Source organism: Triplophysa rosa, linkage group LG18 (genome assembly GCF_024868665.1).
Source record: "Triplophysa rosa linkage group LG18, Trosa_1v2, whole genome shotgun sequence".
NCBI lineage: Eukaryota > Metazoa > Chordata > Actinopteri > Cypriniformes > Nemacheilidae > Triplophysa > Triplophysa rosa.
In genome coordinates this window covers 11,855,246-11,873,398 of record NC_079907.1, presented here as the reverse complement: position 1 = coordinate 11,873,398, position 18,153 = coordinate 11,855,246, and the positions used below count along the sequence as shown (strand labels likewise).

Here is an 18,153-nt window from a genome sequence, read left to right as displayed (position 1 = left end):
TAAATTGTAACAAATATGCTGAAGTGAAATTTTAAAAAGTTATAAACTGACAGAATAATCGTGATTAATAATTGTGATTCAAATTAAGCAAAATAATTGTGATGATCATTATACTCATTCTCGTGCAGCCCTGTTAAATTTAGATATTGTCACTCTTCTGAAACCTTGGATGTCTAAATTCACTGTTTTTCAGGAAATGGAAAAAATACTCTATTGCTTAGACATAACATAAAGGAAGACCAATAATAATGATTTAAATATCGAAATATGGAGATACTGTCATGGCTCTGCCTCACTTAGTCATGTTTTTCTTGGTCCTGTGGCAGAGCCATGACAAAGCCTTTGGTTTTGTGTGAGAAAACCATGGGGTGTTTATCTTTTGACACTCCATGTGTTTTCTCGTGTCTTGTCATTGGCCCCGCCCCTCTCGTTTCATGTATTGCTTCCCTGCCGTGTCTAATGTTTCCCACCTGCCCTGTGTCATTATCCCTCGTTTGACTTGCCTTTAAAATGCCCTCATGTTTCTTTGTCCTGTGCTCGTGGATTGTGTATGTACTGTGTACCTGTTCCTTGTGCTTGTGTTCAGTGTTCCCATTCCCATCCCTAGCCTTGTCCGTGGTCTGTGAGTTTCTTGTGTTTTTACCCTGCCGTGTTTTTGTTTAAGACGTTGTGTCGCTGTTTGGTTTGTTAGTTTATTTTTGCCCCCCCCCCGTGGGAAGTCTTTGTTTTGTGGTATTTTGCATTTGTTTAGTTTTTCCCCATCGTGGGTGTTTGTTTCATTATTTAATAAATATCCCTGTTTAACCCCTTCACCACCGCCTGCCTGCATTTGGGTACTTTTCCATGCCAAACCATGATAGATACAAGGTTTCCGAATGACAACAATCATCTGTTTAGTCACCAACATTAATCTGTCAATTTTTTACCAGTTAAAAACCATTTGATATCGGCTATAGTGTGAAAAGGGCTGTTATAACAAAAAACAACCTGTAGCAGGTTGTCAATGTTTCTCATGTTTTTGGGGGGGAATTTGGAGCCTCTTAAAATGTATTGAATCCAATCCTTGTTTAGTAAAAATGCTTAGATGATGCACCAATAAACTAGTATACCATAATGCATGAACTTCTGAAGCATCTAGTGGTGAGGTTGAGAATTGCAACCAACGGCTCACTCCACCCCTCCCTTTCGTAGCACTACGGTGGCTGACACAGAACCAAGATGTCGTCACCTTTTTGCTTCTTTGCTGAAGGAGATAACATATTTACGAAACGTGCTCTGTAGAGCAGTTTGTCCGTTCAGGGCTACTGTAGAAACAATATGGTGAATTCCACCTGCGGTGTGTGTGTAGAAAGAAATAACTCATTCTAAGGTAATTAAAACGTAACGGTTCATTATGTAAGGTCTTTAAACACCTCTGAAGACATAGTTATGTATATTATTGCATTTCTGTCAATAGATGCTTCAAAAAATTACACAAAAGATTAATTTGGTAACACAATCAAAACAGTAATCTACTGTATATAAATGACAAAAATCACATAAGTGAGTAAGGCTGTGTATTGGCAAGTGCCTCCCGATACGATACATATCACGATAGATGGGTCACGATACAATATATTGCTATGTATTTCGATACGATACACATTTGCGATATATTGCAATACTTTAAATAGAAAATGTAAAATGTAGAGCTAGAAATACAACATGCTGTGCACCACCGGGGGTTTTCTGTGAGGATAAGTGTAAAAACATCCCTTACCTCTGCAGAGTGGCCATCATGTGCGACGCATGGATCTTTAGATCAGAGGTTTGGGTTCTCAAACTGTAGATTGCGCCCCTCAAGTGGGTAAGCACAGGGGAATAAGGTGGCTCACGCAAGTCACTTGGCTGTTGTGGTGCATTACAGTTAAAACAATGAACATGGGCAGAATAAAACCCCTGCTTCATCCGTGCTGTAAATGCGCTGGTGTCACATCCGTGAAAGCACAATAAATGTCATTGTTACTTTTCTTAATAAACTTTTTGTCTAATGCACTGCAGTAGCCAAGTGACTTGTGTCATGACTTGCGAAGCCTACAAACAGCATTATTTTATATAACTCATTACTTCATTACTTATTTTGAAAACCAAAGCACACCCACACATCATGAAAGCTCGAAGCGTTCTTATATTTTTCGCCATGCTCGCTTCCACTAACTTTTGGCCGTATGTATATGACATGATTAAAAAAAATATCGATTGTAGAGGTATCACTATCGATATACTATTGAAAAAACATATATAGTGATAGTTACATGTATCGATATTTTTGCACAGCCCTATAAGTGAGTGATAAAAAGTATACCAATTTCTCTATAGCTTTTAACAGCACAAACTACTGAATCAATTCAGTGCCTTACTGTCATTACCACGATAGGGTTGTTCCGATTGACGATACTATAGTGTATCGACGATAGTCAGACATTTGGCGATAGCTGATTCTGTAGTTTAGTTTCTCTCTTTAGTTTACTTTCTCTCCTTTAAAAGGTTGCAGTGGGAAGTTGCTAGTTTATCCAATATGTTCTGTAGTCTAGTCTTTCTTTAATTTCCAGTTAGGTCGATTTTACACTGCTGCAAAATCTGTTCGGAAATAAAGAAGATATGTTGAATGAGAAGAACATGCTGTTCCCGGTTAATATCTGGCTGTCCTCCAGCACAGTGTACATTTCACCACTGTATCAGTCTGCACAACAAACAAACTCCTCTGTACACGCTCAGATGACTGCTGTCATAACCACCTGACAATAAATAACGCCGCCCCTTTCCCTAATATAGACAGCCTCGCTGTATATTTGTCACGGTTCCATCTGCACCTGTCTGCCTCTCGTGTCCTTCATTGCCTCTCGTGTCCTTCATTCTCCCCATGTTTGCCCCTGGACTTCATTTCCCATCATCCTCTACGACCAGTGTCTAATCACCAATCACCGCACCTGCCAGCTATCACCCCCCATCATTAAGACTATAATCATTTCTATACTCTGCCTGTTTTCATGTTCTTTGTCTCGTCTTAAATGTAAAGTATAAGTGAATGTTGTACCCTCCTGTTATTGGTTATCATTAAAGTGTTTTTGTCTAGTACTCATCGCCGTCTGTGTTTCCTGGGACGTTCCATTACAATATTAAAGCATACTGGCATTTATATTCCTCCTTTCTTCTGCTAAAAAGGATTCAAAAGATCCAACTACTAAAAACCTGATGCTCTTAACGGAGCCAGCAAAAAGTCTAAATGGAGACAGGAGAAGAGATGATGACACATTGACTGCCTCAATTAAATCAAATTACTGCTCAGCACGTCTGCCTGCCGTTTTGTTTTATTGAATTCTATTGAAACAAAATCAAGGTGCTGCGCCAGACAGCAATTCAGTGAGATGAATGCGATGAGATGGTTTATTGAATGTGCATGATTTCATCTAAAACGTTATAACAGAAAGCATCTAAAAACCTTGTGATTGCAGGTATTTGTCTTCCTCTCTGCCCTTCTCGATGATACCGCAGCGAACACAGATATGTTTTTCAGCTGCAGTCTGGCACTGGTCATAGAGATATTAATATGATTTTCAAAATGTCACATTGTCCTCATTATAGAAATTACCGGTTGATGAAACCTAACCCATTTAAACAGGTTACGGAGCTGCGCTTATGTTCCCGTATTCTGGCTGAATTCAGTTCTTCAAACAACCTAATTCTCATCACTGCGCATAATGCGGTCACAGTGAAAAAAGCCAGTAAAAAGGTTAAATGTATTTCGCAGAGCATGTGCGGCCATTTAACCTGGTTCAGAAAGTTAATGGAGGGCTCATTCTGTACTGCGAGACAGCGCTTCGGATCTTTTTTTAATCAATATCGCATCCTGCCTTTGTTCACTCAATGGCCTCTTCTGTCAAAACAGTTCAACCTTTTTACTAAGACGTTTTAAAGTATTCGGGAAAGCCAATTAGAAACAAGTGTTCTGGATACATGCAGGGCATTTCCAGAAAATGGATGTTGGGTTGCTTACATATAATACAGATCATGCACAAATGTGAAGATGGTTAAGTACTACTGTACTCACAGTTGTCAAATCGTCAGATGATGTGAGCAAGATAAGCTCATATTGTAATGGCTACAGTTTGTCCATCTATAGGTTTGTCCATCCATCTATCACAAGGTGAGACGATAAAACTAACAAGACAAGTCATCTCATGTTCATCACATCTTTGCGATCCAAAATCATCAACTGTGACACCGAACATAAAGCATTAAAGCGTTCATAAAGCATGACTTACTTCTGCATTATTAACACTTGAGGATCCTGAATGAAGATCTCAATTAAATCCTGCTTCCTCTAACCAACAATCACCTGATGCGTTCACCTCCCACCCCGATGCTCAGGACGTACCCGGAGGTGTCACTATATATCAACTTCCTGTTGATTTGGAAAAATAAACATCTCCCGAGCGGAAAGGGGCAGGATGCCAGGAAGGCTCCACGGGAGTTCTCGCCATGACAACATCATCACCGTGGCAGCTGTTCTGCTCCACATACGATGCTTCCAGAGCACGAGAGCAAAGGTGGAATGTTTACAGCAGCGTAATGACACAGTAAAAAATTATAGTCAGCATGACACAATAAGAAAACAGGCGAATTACTGTGATAGAGCCGTTCTGTGGGCAAGGGGGTTTTCATGAAATATAAATGTACAAAACACAAGTTAATGCAGTGTAAATTAATGCTAAAATAACATCTTTTTAGCTGGAGAAAGCAAAATGGTGGGAAAAAAATCAACCATTGTCCAACCCAAGACAAACAAGCTTTTTGAGCATTTCAGGCTCACAAGGTCAATTGTATGGCAGGGGTGCATCAAAGTTAAAGTGAAGTATCAAAGTTGTTTGTGTATTATCTTAAAAAATACCTTATGATTTTGCATTAAAGGGATAGGTCACCCAAAAATGAAATTTCTGTCACCAGACAGACTGTACGGTACCCACTGACTTGCATTCCCTTACGAAAATGTACCACGGTTTTACTACAGTTAAAATTGAAAAACCATGGTTTTACTACAAAAAAAACATGGTTACTGTAGTAAAACAATGGTTATCACAAAATAACCATGGTTTTGAAAACCATGTATTTTGTAAAAACCATAGTAAACGATGGTTACTGTAGTAAAACCATGGTTTTGCCCCAAGTAATCAATGCACCAAAAAACCATGGTTACTCCACTTGTACCACAAAAAAAACATAGTTAATTTTCGTAAGGGTTAGTTTTGTGTCCGTACAATTAAAGTGAATGGGTACTGCCACTGTTCGGTTACCAACATTCTTCAAAAATATCTTCTTTTGTGTTCTGTAGAAGAAAACAAGTCATACAGGTTTGAAATGACAAGAGGCTGAGTAAATGATGACAGAATTTGTATTTTTGGCTGAACTATCACTTCAATGTAAGGAAAAATTCTTGTACTTTTTTTAGCAAGTTAGCTACAGTTACATCACAGCTGAACTGTGTAGTTTCTACACAACTACAGTGGCATCAAACAGAACTGAAAACACTTTCTTGGCAATTAACATGGTTTGAAAAATGGCCACCACCAACCAGTTGGAATAACATACTGTCTTACTTGCATCTGCATATTAATCTGGTATTGGTATGGTAAAATGTATTCAAGAACAAAAATTTAGGAACATAGTAAATACATTGTACTATGGTATAAACATTCTCATTTCGGCTTTAAATATGCAAAGCTTCCTACCAAAACACAAAATCTGCACCATAATATTCATGACACCTCAAGGGCCTTTTTTCCTGAGTGCACTTTCAGTTCAGTCACCCTATCTATTAAAGAAACCACAACAGCGTGATATATTCCCGCCATAAATCTCTCATTTCTCTTAGCCTACAAACGTGTTCCATTTACACACGCGACAACTCTCAGAATCACGTCATCGGCTATTACCTCACTTCTGTTACTTTTATTTCCATCTACTGCCATTAAAAAGTGACACCAAATAATTCTGCACATAACTGACATTTCCTTCTCAATCTGACTGAAGCTTTACTGGCTCACCTCCTCTTTGTCAGACACCTCTTGGGAGACAGCTGGTCAAAAGAAATGTCTAATGAGCCTTTCTCAAGCCTCTCTCATTAAAATCTGAGAGTTGGAAGACAGTGAATTGACAGTGGCACAGAATGCTAGGTGCATAAGAGACGTTCAACGTTTAATTGATTGTTTTAAAATGTCAGGAAATTCTATACCTACATGACGAAATAAAACTATTTCAAAGTGACTGCTTAAATGGCCATTATGTAAAATGAAGTGCTCACGTGGTGTCAAGGATCCGTGCGTTGCTGAATGAATGGTTAAGTTATGAAGGCGCGTCACAGCCGAGAGAAAGGCAGCCAACCTTCCGATCTTCCAGCACAGAGATGTTGATCGCGATCCATGGACGTATTTGTGTAGTGTTTGGCAAAACCCACCGCTGACTCAGCGGTTTAACACACACTCCTGTTCAGCTTCAAGTTCTGTTTAAAAAAATAAAACAGACAAGGAGATTAGGGCTGAAACATTTTTTTAACATTATATTATAATTCAATGTTTTAGCAAGTACATTTATATATATTTGCTCTGAAATGACTCAATAAAACGTCATTTTTGAGTGATGACACAAAGAAATTGCCAAAGTAATATAACGAATCACTGAAACAGAACATTTAAAAGAGCAAAAATCATTTGTTAGATTATCCTCACATTTCGAAAAGCACAGACCGCTTTCCTCAGCAAGCCTCAACTGAAGAGATGGCCAGAGGAAGCTTTTGTGAGCAAACGCTGTACTGCCTGTTGTCAATCGTGTTTCTGCCTGATGCTGGACAGCAACCAAAACTGTATTACACTAAAGGAAAACCAACCCCGTTACAATATAAGGGTGTACTCTCACTAGGCAATCTGAACTGTGCCCGAACACGTTTGACCCCCAAAGCCCGGTTCATTTGACTAGCGTGATTGTTCCGTATCCCGGGCATGGTTCGTTTAGCAGTCCCTGGCTCGCTTGGAAGAGGTGGGCCAGAGCACGGTGCAGTTGGTCTCGGGCTAACAACCGGGCGAAATGTGAGTACGCCCTAATACTGACTGACTGGTGCATTACTAACCCACCATCTGGCTTATCCCATGTGGGAACCTGAGTGACATGGGCATTTGGAGACCTTAAGGAACACTGAGCGCAAAAGATGACCTGTGGCCTAATCTTAATCTATGTTTCTTAGACATTTGTCAAGAGTACACAAGAGCAGGTGATATACTAAACAGATAAAATTGGGATTGGGAAGTAACTAAACAGATAAAAAAGCAGTGGTCACATACTTCTTTCTATCATTGCCACCAAAGAATTTAAGAGACGTCTCACCCAAAGCTACTATATAACTGAACTTGAAGATGAACTTGTATTGAAAACTTCAGTCCCTATTTACTGCGAGTGCAGAGAACAGTAAATACAGTTACAGTATTTAGAGTATACAGAGTTACAGTAAAGACAACAACAAAAACGAACAGGTAAATCTCTGAATTGCTATATGATGAGATCACAGAACAACTATCATGATATGCAATGTACTCTTGCATATTTCTTACTTTTGTTAATAGTACTTGTCATGCAGCGATACAATATATCAGGCAGATTGCTAAGAATGCTGCAGTCTTGAAAGCCAGGTTTACAAGCTTAAACATAAAACAGTCGACTTTCCTCTTGGAACAGACGCTAAATCAGATTATCACTCAGAAGCCATGTTGACTAGAGAGTGAGGCAAGTCATTGGGTCAGAGTTGACCAATCGCAGGCTTCATGTGACCATATTACCTCTAAAAGGCTTACTGAGATAATCTTGCGGCTACCATGACTGAGGTCACATCTAAAGCCATGTCTAGTAAAAGACCTGCAGTAAATACAGAACGCTTCCTTTAAGAAGGATCTTTTTCTGTACTTCAACTGGTAAAACATGGTGCTTACTTAGTATAAAAAAGGTTGTTGGTTTCACACCCAGGGAACACACATGCCAACAAAATGTATAGCGTGAATGAACAGAAGGTCACTTGGGTCATCCATAGGAATTTATGCATGCACATCCTATATAGAAACTTAAATTAACTGTCGCACATGACACCACACTGCAGAAGACATTAAAATAATTTGCTTATCTATGCTTAAGACGTTTTTATGGGTAAGGACACCACTGTAAACCGTCTCCGATAATGATGACCCCGAGGTGCGAGTTATAAACAATGTTCGAATTTTATTCACAGTTAAGGGCTAACCCAACGGCCTGGTACAGTGCAAATGACCACCGATTCGCTACATAAAATTTTCAGTAAATCATCTGCATACTGTGAGCTTTAGCAGCGCTCAGCTATGGACATTTCTACTGTGTAACATAATATGTACGTGTCTCTCAGAGCCTGTTTGGGTGGGTGGGTCTCATTCTCCCATCAATCAACTATTTAAGGGGTATCTAGTTCATCTAAACGTATTAAGATATTTGCTGTTGCTGAAGTTTCACGAATTATGTTAAAGAGACAGTTCACCCCAAAATAAAAATTGTGTCATCATTTACTCACCTTTGAGTTGTTTCAAATCTGTAAAATTGTTTTTGTTCTGATGAACACAAAGATATTTGGAAGAATGCTTGTAACCAAACAGTTCTTGGACCCCATTGACTACCATAGTAGGAAAAATTGCTCTATAAATTTCTTTGTTTTGTTGCACACAAAATATATTTTGAAGAATATAGGACAGCAAACACTTCTAGGGCACTTTTGACTACCATTGTCATTTTCCAAATATGGTAGTTAATGGGGTCCAAGAACTGTTTGGTTAAAATCATTTGCCCAAATATCTTTCTTAAAGCGGCCGTGCAATGGTGTTTCATGCATTCTGAGTTATTTACGATGTTAAACGTGTTGTCATCTCATGCTTGACATGGTCAACTTGTCAAAAAACCAGTTGGACGTATGGCGGGCGTAGTATTTCTGTGCTTGATACACTCCCCCAGCGTTCGTACAGGTTTCGGAAAGGTTTTTTTGAACATGAAAATCCGTTTCGTAACAACTTTTCTTAGTCCCTTATTGGACAATTCTCCCGGAAAAGCACGCGGCACACGGTGATGAATGTTATATAAACGGTGGATTTAACGCTGGATTTGGAGATCGTTTGAATCTGATAGATAGAACGGTGGTCCCAGCAATAAAAGATGCCGGACATGAACCGCATGTGGTAAGTGAAACTGATGTCCCTCCCACACGCGTCGTATGTTTTCGGAAATAATCGTACAGCTGTATCTGTCTTTTATAAATTTGATCAAACTAAAGACTCTACAGATATTTGAAGGGTGCGATACTATTCTGTAAGTACTCAAGATTAACATGAGATATGCAGAACAGTGTTTCCCACAGAATTTTGTGAGACTATGGGGGCTAAACATATTTTCCTCTAGGGGGGTCTGGGGGCATGCTCCCCCGTAAGAAAATTTAGCATATTTTAAAGGTAAATGCTGCAATCTGGTGCATTTCAAAAGCAAAATTAAGTGACTCGATCTATAAGAAAACAATAGCTATAGTAGTAATTCAATCATTGGCACCATAGATATAAATGGGGACAACACATGGTAAAATGAGAGTTCACAAACAAAAAAGTAGAGCATGAGCCATCAAAAAATGAGGCAAAAAAGTGTTTAACAGTTGAACTCATTTATATATTACCACATATTAAAACGCAGGCCGGGCATCAGGCCTTTTTCACAGTGCCATTGTCCCACTCCCCCGCATGGCAGTAGGCCTATCACTTTACTATCCGGACCAGAGCATTCATACATTATTATGATGCAGCGACTGTTTAGAGTTAACCCGTAAGAAAAGCGCACACTCTCTCAGCACAACAGAGTAATGTTAAGTTTGTGATTTATTATGTTTTCAACTTTATGCGAGCGTTGCGCAGACCTAACACGAGAGCAATTAATGACAGACGCTTTCTCCTGCGGTACACGCCTATCGGTCTGAGCAGTGCTGCTTGATGTCCGACAAACCAAATATATTGACAAGTTTTGGACACGGTGACACACAGGGCAGCATGTAATCGTGTGTGGCGCGCCCCTGTATAATTTATTTTTCTTATGGCGACAGCCAAAGCTAAAGGAGGAATTTAAGCAGACTCATGCCCACCATGCATTCAAATCATTAAAATTGGCGGTTGGCAATCAAACTACGTTCTGTGCCTGAGCAACAAACAAATATACTCAAAACATTTTTCTAACCTAATAAAGAAACGAAACGAAATAGAACTTTTTAACTGTTTATTTATTCTAAACTATTTTAACAGTTTAAACAGTGTCATTCACATCATTAATTCAAATTCATTTGGCTATCAAACTATGCGTTCTGCACGTGAGCTCCAATACTCCAAACATTTTTTCTAAATTAACTTAATATCGAAATGAAACGAAACATGAATAATTTGCCATTAAAAACAAAACGGAACTATTTTTGAGATTTAGAAAAGGTTAAACAAAGTGCTTTTGGCGCTAAATAAGGATGGATATTAGAGATATAGCGCCAAAAGATATTAATTACAAATGTCATGGGTGCGCGTGCTGCGTACAGCTCCGTTGTGTAGACGCGCTGCTCATTTTAAACGACAGAAATGGTGCATGTCAAGTGTCCCTATCTGCAGACTGCTATTTTAGCTGGAAATAATATGATGCTGAAGCTGATGAAGCTGAACATAATGATGTTAACGCCATGAGGTAATGCTATCTGTTTGCTCTGTCGTACACTGATAAAATCATGTTTGTACTGTGGATAACTGCAGTGAATACTGAAACATTAGATTTTTCTTCCCTCAAACGATGTTGTATTCCGTGTGGCTTGGCGACGTCTTAAATCCTGGCCAGTTCACGTGTCTGCGTTTCAATCACGAAAGCTGAAACAGTAGCGAGCGAGCGTGCGTTCGTATGTACAGTATGTGTCTGTGTGTGTGTGCTGCGCACATTGCGCTGAAGCAACAGAGAGGGGGACGCATTTTTAGCCATGAACAATGGCACAACAACGAAACAGCTGTGCAGAATTCAACGTTACAAATAGTTATGTTGTTGTAAGAAAAACAATTCGGCTCGTTTTAAGACTGTAGCGGAACAAAATAGTCTACGGCGGGCCGCCATAGTCTCGTCAATGAATGGGAAACACTGCAGAAACTGTCTGAGATAAGGCCACTTTAATGTGTTCAACCAAACAAAGAAATGCATGACAGAATTTTCATTTTTGGGTGAACTATCCCTTTAAAATATCCACAAAGACACATTATGCTATGTCTACATATCTGGAGTTTTCATTTAAAACTGCTCTTTGTCCATACTAGCATTGTCAAGCATTTACCAAAAGCTGCTCATCCACACTAAAACGTCTTAAAATGAGTATACTCTTGTACTGGCCATAAGTACAACGTAAATCAAGTTTATCCAAGTTGGAGAGCATCGTCTCTGTGGACAAAAGGCCAAAATAGAGAGAAAAGACTTTTAAATGAAAACCTATTAATGTGGATAAGGCATTAAAGAGGTGAAAAAACAACATCTTAGGTAAAAACTGCTCATCTACGATGTATTTTCAATAAACACCTAAACATAACAGATCGGCTACTCTTACATACAACATGTATTGATTGTCACAAATGACGTTGAAGGTTGTACATCCCGGCTTCAATTATGTGAATAGACATTTTATCCCTTGCGCATTTCCACCTAGATTTCATCAGTTTCCATTAAGAAAGGTTACAATTTCAGGAGAGTAAATCTGATGGCATTTAAACCTGCTGATGTTCTCGTCTGGCTAGGCAGGAAAGGTCATCTCTGGCGACCGATTAAGACAGAGGCTGGATGACAGACGCCACATGCACAGATGAGAGACGAGGAACATTGAGGTAGACCACCCGTACGACAAAGAGCCAAGGTGAAACTGAAGACCCGAGCCGAAACAATATCTTGTGAACTTTCACTTTTTGATCTTGTCGCTGTATATCAAGTGTTACTTTATATCTCTGAGAGCACATACTGCGCCGCGGTGTCAATGTACAATGAATCAATAAACGGTATAGAGAATGACGGTAAAGATCTCAGGAGTGTTAAGGAAAGACATTTGCATCTTAATAGTCCCTATGCATCAGAGTCTTTAACCAGGGATCTGTAAAGCTACTCGAGGGAATCTGGGAAGAAGATATATGTTTTTAATTCAATGACAGTTATTTCAATTGATTAGGGCTGCAACTAACGATTATTTTGATAATCGATTAGTTGTGCGATTGTTGTTGGTTTTTTGTTTGTTTTTTCGATTAATCAATTAATCGGATAAAAATTTAATTACATCTTTTGCTTATAATAAGTAAATCAGGTATGGGAAAAGTATACACAACTGAATTCATTAGCCTTCTCACAAAATGTTGTGAATGTCTCCATAATTAATACACCTGGTGAGTTGATTCAGGTGTGTCATATTAGAAGCAACTGACAATAGTCTCTCCCAAACGTGGGAGCGAGGGGAGGGTCGGCCAAGGAAATCATTTTTTTGTGCCATGAAAAGTGAAATATTTGTCATTCAAATGTAGTGAAGTACAGTAAAAAGTAAACAGAAAAAGTAATGCTTAAGTACAAATACTCAAAAAGTGTACTTAAGTACAGTTCTCAAGTAAATGTACTTCGTTACCCACCTCTGAACTAAATAAACCACCAAATCAGGGTATTTAGCCTATTATGTACTTTGCAAAGTGCAAATGCCACAAATTGGGTTTTACGAATATAATCTTTAATTTTGTCATTTAAAACACCTCTCCCCTTTAAACTTTAAAACTGCGCAGTTTGAAGAGATGCATGTAAAACACGTCTGACTTTAAAACTGCGCACCTCGCGCTGCACGGAGAGACGCATGCACCGAGAGACATGTCTGACTTTAAAACAGCATAACTTGTGCCGCACGGAGAGACGCATCCACGGAGAGACACGTGTGACTTTAAAACTTTGCACCTCGCGCTGCACTGAGAGACACGTGTGACTGTAAAACTGCGCACCTCGCGCTGCACTGAGAGACACGTGTGACTTTAAAACTGCGCACCTTGCGCTGCACTGAGAGACACGTGTGACTTTAAAACTGCGCACCTCGTGTGACTTTAAAACTGCGCACCTCGCGCTGCACGGAGAGACAAGTGTGACTTTAAAACTGCGCATCTCGCGCTGCACGAAGAGACGCATCCACGGAGAGACACGTCTGACTTTAAAACTGCGCAGCTCATGCTGCACTGAGAGACACATCTAAAACGGTAATTTTAAAAGGGAAGATGCACTTGATTTATAACTGCGCAGCTCGCAAGTGACGTCACAGACCAACTAATCGATAATGAAATTCGTTGACAACGAATTTCATTATCGATTATTATCGATTAGTTGTTGCAGCCCTAGAATTGATGTAAATTTATAATCTCATGTAGGGCTGTCACGATAAACCGACGATAAATATCACGTGATTTATGCACAGCTTTTGAGGGAAGTACGGGAAAATGCTGCTGCATCCGAAAGCCAGAGGGCGCTCTCGTGCGGAAACTCAACATACGCACTGCAGAAGAAGACCGTAACACCTTCTAGGATCTAGGAAATGCTTATGGACATCTTTTTATCACTGTTACACAAGCTTCATCTGGTATTTTTATGATAATAAAGTATATTTATAATGATTATGTTTGACGGGTGTTGCTTTTTCAAATGCACATTATAAGCGACTCAAACTCGCACTGCTTTTAGATCGAGCAGCATTTCCTACTGATCCCAGAGACGTGCTTCACAGACAAGCTACGCATTAAAACAAATATCGACATATTGCATATCGCAGCCAGCTCGAGTACAATAGGATTTAGTGGTATCAGGATAAATTATCGTGCAGCCCTAATCTCATGCAATATATTCATTGTTTTGAAAAGTTCAGGATTACTTTTTCTTAAAACTTGTTGATGCTTAAATCAGCTTTGTAGACACAACTACAACTGCGTCAACTAACTTTTATTATGAAACTGCGTCAACTTCATTTATTATGAAAACCAAAATTGTATTATTTTTTATTAACTATTGAATAATAATAAACTAAGCAAAGATTGAAAGTTACTGTTTGCTGTTTATTGTACACTGATACTAAACGTATAAAACGTGGTGTAATGGTTGAAACCACACTTCCATACCAAAAGGTAAAAAAAGCAATGATATAAGCAGACGTTTGGGATCATATAGGGTGATGCAGCTTTACATTGAGTTCTTAGTTACCTACAGTAGCCTATGTGGCAGGGGTTCTCATTTACTGTCAGTTGAGAAGGGACGTCTGTGTATCAAGTTAAACTATGTAGGTCACTTGAATGGATTCTAGATCCCCCAACACTGACACGAGACACCCATTATTGGAACCTCCTCTATGTCTTTTTTTACCGCAAAGTGCTACAGTGAAGTTTCCATTAAAAAGCAAAAGGCTCTAACACATTAGTCAGTTGATGTCTGGCACAGGTTCTCCTACACCCTATCCAATAACCCTGCCATATGAATAATGAAGTTTGCCATGTGTTAAAACCACCTGAGCTATATGAATGAGAAGTATATTAAAGACAGCTGCAATACAATCCCAGAGCCATTTTGCGAAATCATTATTCATTTCGCTTTAAAATAATTTTAGGCAAAAATAAGTCATTTTTGCACAGTCCAATTAGTAATTGCATGCAATGATAGGATCACCAAGGAAATACTAAAACATTTTCTAAGCATGTATGTTTAATGTCCTTTAATCAGAATTTCCTTCATGGGATAAATAATTCAGCGCATTTCTTTAAAGAAATTGCTAATGTGTCGGAGCCTGTGACCGTGTGGACAGTGCTTCAGACATGTAGACCACAGCGCACGGTCGACCCGAGAACAAATGACCTCTCTTCTTCCCATTGCTTCCTGATTGTCTCAACTGTCCTATCCAAAAAAGCCCCCCCCCCAAAAAAGAAATTGCTAATCAACGCTTGTAGACATATAGGTGTCTACTGTATATTTGTGACATAAATGGTCAGTGCAATATTAACAAATAACTGAGTGCACTTTTATGATTACAAAGCAATCTTTTTTATTAAACACTTTCAATTACTGCACACAGGGTTTGCTGTTAAAGTCAATCTAGTGTGACCATGCTGAATGAAAAATGTATAGACAGACTGCACTGTAGGTCACATTGGATAAAAAGAGTCAAATGTAATCATGTGACCACACTGCAGTGCAATCCGGATTGTGGTGCATGTCATATGTCAGCTAAAACACCTTAGCTACATGTTTCAACACCTAATACTAAAGATAAAACTCTTTTTAAATTGATTCTAGCTATTGTATATAGGCCTCCAGGGCACCACACAGATTTTATTAAAGAATTTGGTGGGTTCTTATCAGAACTAGTACTGGCCGCAGATAGACTCCTTGTCGTTGGTGACTTTAACATCCACGTAGATAACGTTACAGATGCCTTAGGAATGGCTTTCAAAGACACTCTTAACTCCATGGGCATTAGTCAACATGTGTCAGGACCCACTCACCTTCGTAATCATACTTTAGATTTAATACTGTCTTACGGTATAAATGTGGACGACGTTAAAATCCTTCAGCAGAGTGAAGACATTTCGGATCATTATCTGGTATTATGTTTGCTTCACTGGCCTACGGCTGCAAATAAAACTCATTGTTACAAATATGGTAGAACAATAACTTCAACTACCAAAGATGCGTTTCTCGATAATCTGCCCGAATTGTCTCAAATCATGAGAAATAACGTTGAAGATCTTGACATTACCACTGAAAATTTTAATTCCACCTTCTCGGTAACGCTAGACAAAGTTGCTCCACTACGTTTAAAGAAGATTAAAAATGGCAGCCCCACACCGTGGTATAATGAACACACTCAGGCTCTAAAGAAAGCGGCCCGAAAAATGGAGCGCAACTTTAAGAAAACTAAATTAGAGGTATTTCGTACAGCATGGAAGGATAGTATTCGAAAATACAGGAAAGCCCTAATAACTTCTAGATCCGCCTACTTTTCATCACTAATAGAAGAAAACCAGCACAACCCTAGGTTTTTATTTAACACGGTGGCTAAATTAACAAAAAATAAATCGTCAGTGACTTCTGATCCTGTATATCAGCATAGCAGTGATGAATTTATGAACTACTTCACATATAAAATCCAAGATATTAGAGAAAAAATTATAACAATGCAATCAGAAGTGAAACCCGCTGAACAAACTAACTACAGCGCCCTTAAGGAGAAAATGCAATTATTTTATACCGTAGATCAAGATGAGCTGTCTAAAATTATTAGATCATCTAAATCAACAACATGCATACTAGACCCTATACCTACAAATCTACTGAAAGAGATGCTCCCAGAAATTATAGATCCTCTTCTTGGTATTATTAACTCATCTCTGACATTAGGACATGTGCCTAAAGCATATAAGGTGGCTGTTATAAGGCCCCTTGTCAAAAAACCCCAACTCGACCCTAGAGAACTAAGGAACTACAGGCCTATATCGAATCTACCTTTCATATCTAAAGTTCTGGAAAAAGTAGTTTCAACTCAATTATGCTCCTTCCTCCAAAGGAATGACATCAATGAAGAATTCCAGTCTGGATTTAGAGCATGTCACAGTACAGAGACTGCTTTGATCAGAGTTACAAATGATCTGCTATTGGCGTCTGACCGAGGTTGTATCTCGTTATTGGTGCTGCTAGACCTTAGTGCTGCATTCGATACCATTGACCACAGCACACTCCTACATAGACTCGAAAATTATGTCGGCATTAAGGGAATAGCTTTGAAATGGTTTAAATCTTATTTATCCGACCGTTTTCAATTTGTAGCAATAAACAATGAGGTGTCACGCAAATCGCAAGTCCAGTACGGTGTACCACAGGGCTCAGTCTTAGGGCCTCTGCTCTTCGCATTATACATGCTACCTCTAGGAGATATAATAAAGCGACACGGAGTTAGCTTTCACTGTTATGCTGATGATACTCAACTTTATATTTCCTCGAAGCCTCATGAAACACAGCAGTTCCATCGAATAATGGAATGCATAGTCGATATAAAAAACTGGATGAGTAACAACTTTTTATTACTGAACTCGGACAAAACAGAAGTGTTACTTATTGGACCGAAAACTGCTATAAGTAACAACCAAGAATACTGTTTAACTATTGACGGATGTTCCATAAAACCCTCGTCGTCAGCAAAGAATCTTGGCGTTCTATTCGATAGTAATCTGTCATTTGAGAGCCACGTCGCCAACACCTGTAAAATTGCGTTTTTCCATCTTAAGAATATATCTAAACTACGTCATATGCTGTCAATGTCAGATGCAGAGAAGTTAATTCATGCATTCATGACATCAAGACTAGATTACTGTAATGCACTGTTAGGTGGTTGCCCTGCAGGCTTATTACAAAAACTCCAATTGGTCCAAAACGCGGCAGCTCGAGTTCTTACACGTACAAAAAAGTATGAACATATTAGCCCGGTTCTGTCAACCTTGCACTGGTTACCTATAAAGCATCGCGTTAACTTTAAAATCTTGCTTATTACCTATAAAGCCTTACATGGTTTAGCTCCTCAGTACTTGAATGAACTCCTTTTGTATTACAGTCCTTCACGTGCATTACGCTCTCAGGCGTCCTGTCAGTTGGTAATACCTAGAATTTCAAAATCAAGTGCAGGTGGTAGATCCTTTTCCTATCTAGCGCCTAAACTTTGGAATAGTCTTCCCTGCACTGTCCGGGAGGCAGACACACTCTGTCAGTTTAAATCTAGACTAAAGACGCATCTTTTTAATCTTGCATACACTACTCTTCCATAATATAAATCTTCAGAGGGTTTAGGCTGCATTAGTTAGATCAACCGGAACCAAAAACACAACTGATGTACTTGTTGCATCAAAGAGTACAGAACAGTACTCTACTCTCAGCCAGTCTTGTCTCATTGTTCCAAGGTTACCACAGCGAGCAGGATGCAGTTCATGGCCTGACCTGATGGTAGAGCGGAGAATGGGAAGTGGG

General features: G+C 39.1%; 1 protein-coding gene across 1 annotated transcript in view; it reads right to left on the bottom strand.

The window, feature by feature from the left end:
* The window catches only part of thrab (thyroid hormone receptor alpha b), a 145,610-nt gene that overhangs the window by 109,091 nt on the left and 18,366 nt on the right, over nucleotides 1–18,153 (bottom strand). The window contains exon 2 of the mRNA XM_057357804.1: nucleotides 6,341–6,538. The gene's annotated coding sequence lies outside the window, so the exon portion shown is untranslated. The remainder of the gene's footprint in view (nucleotides 1–6,340; nucleotides 6,539–18,153) is intronic.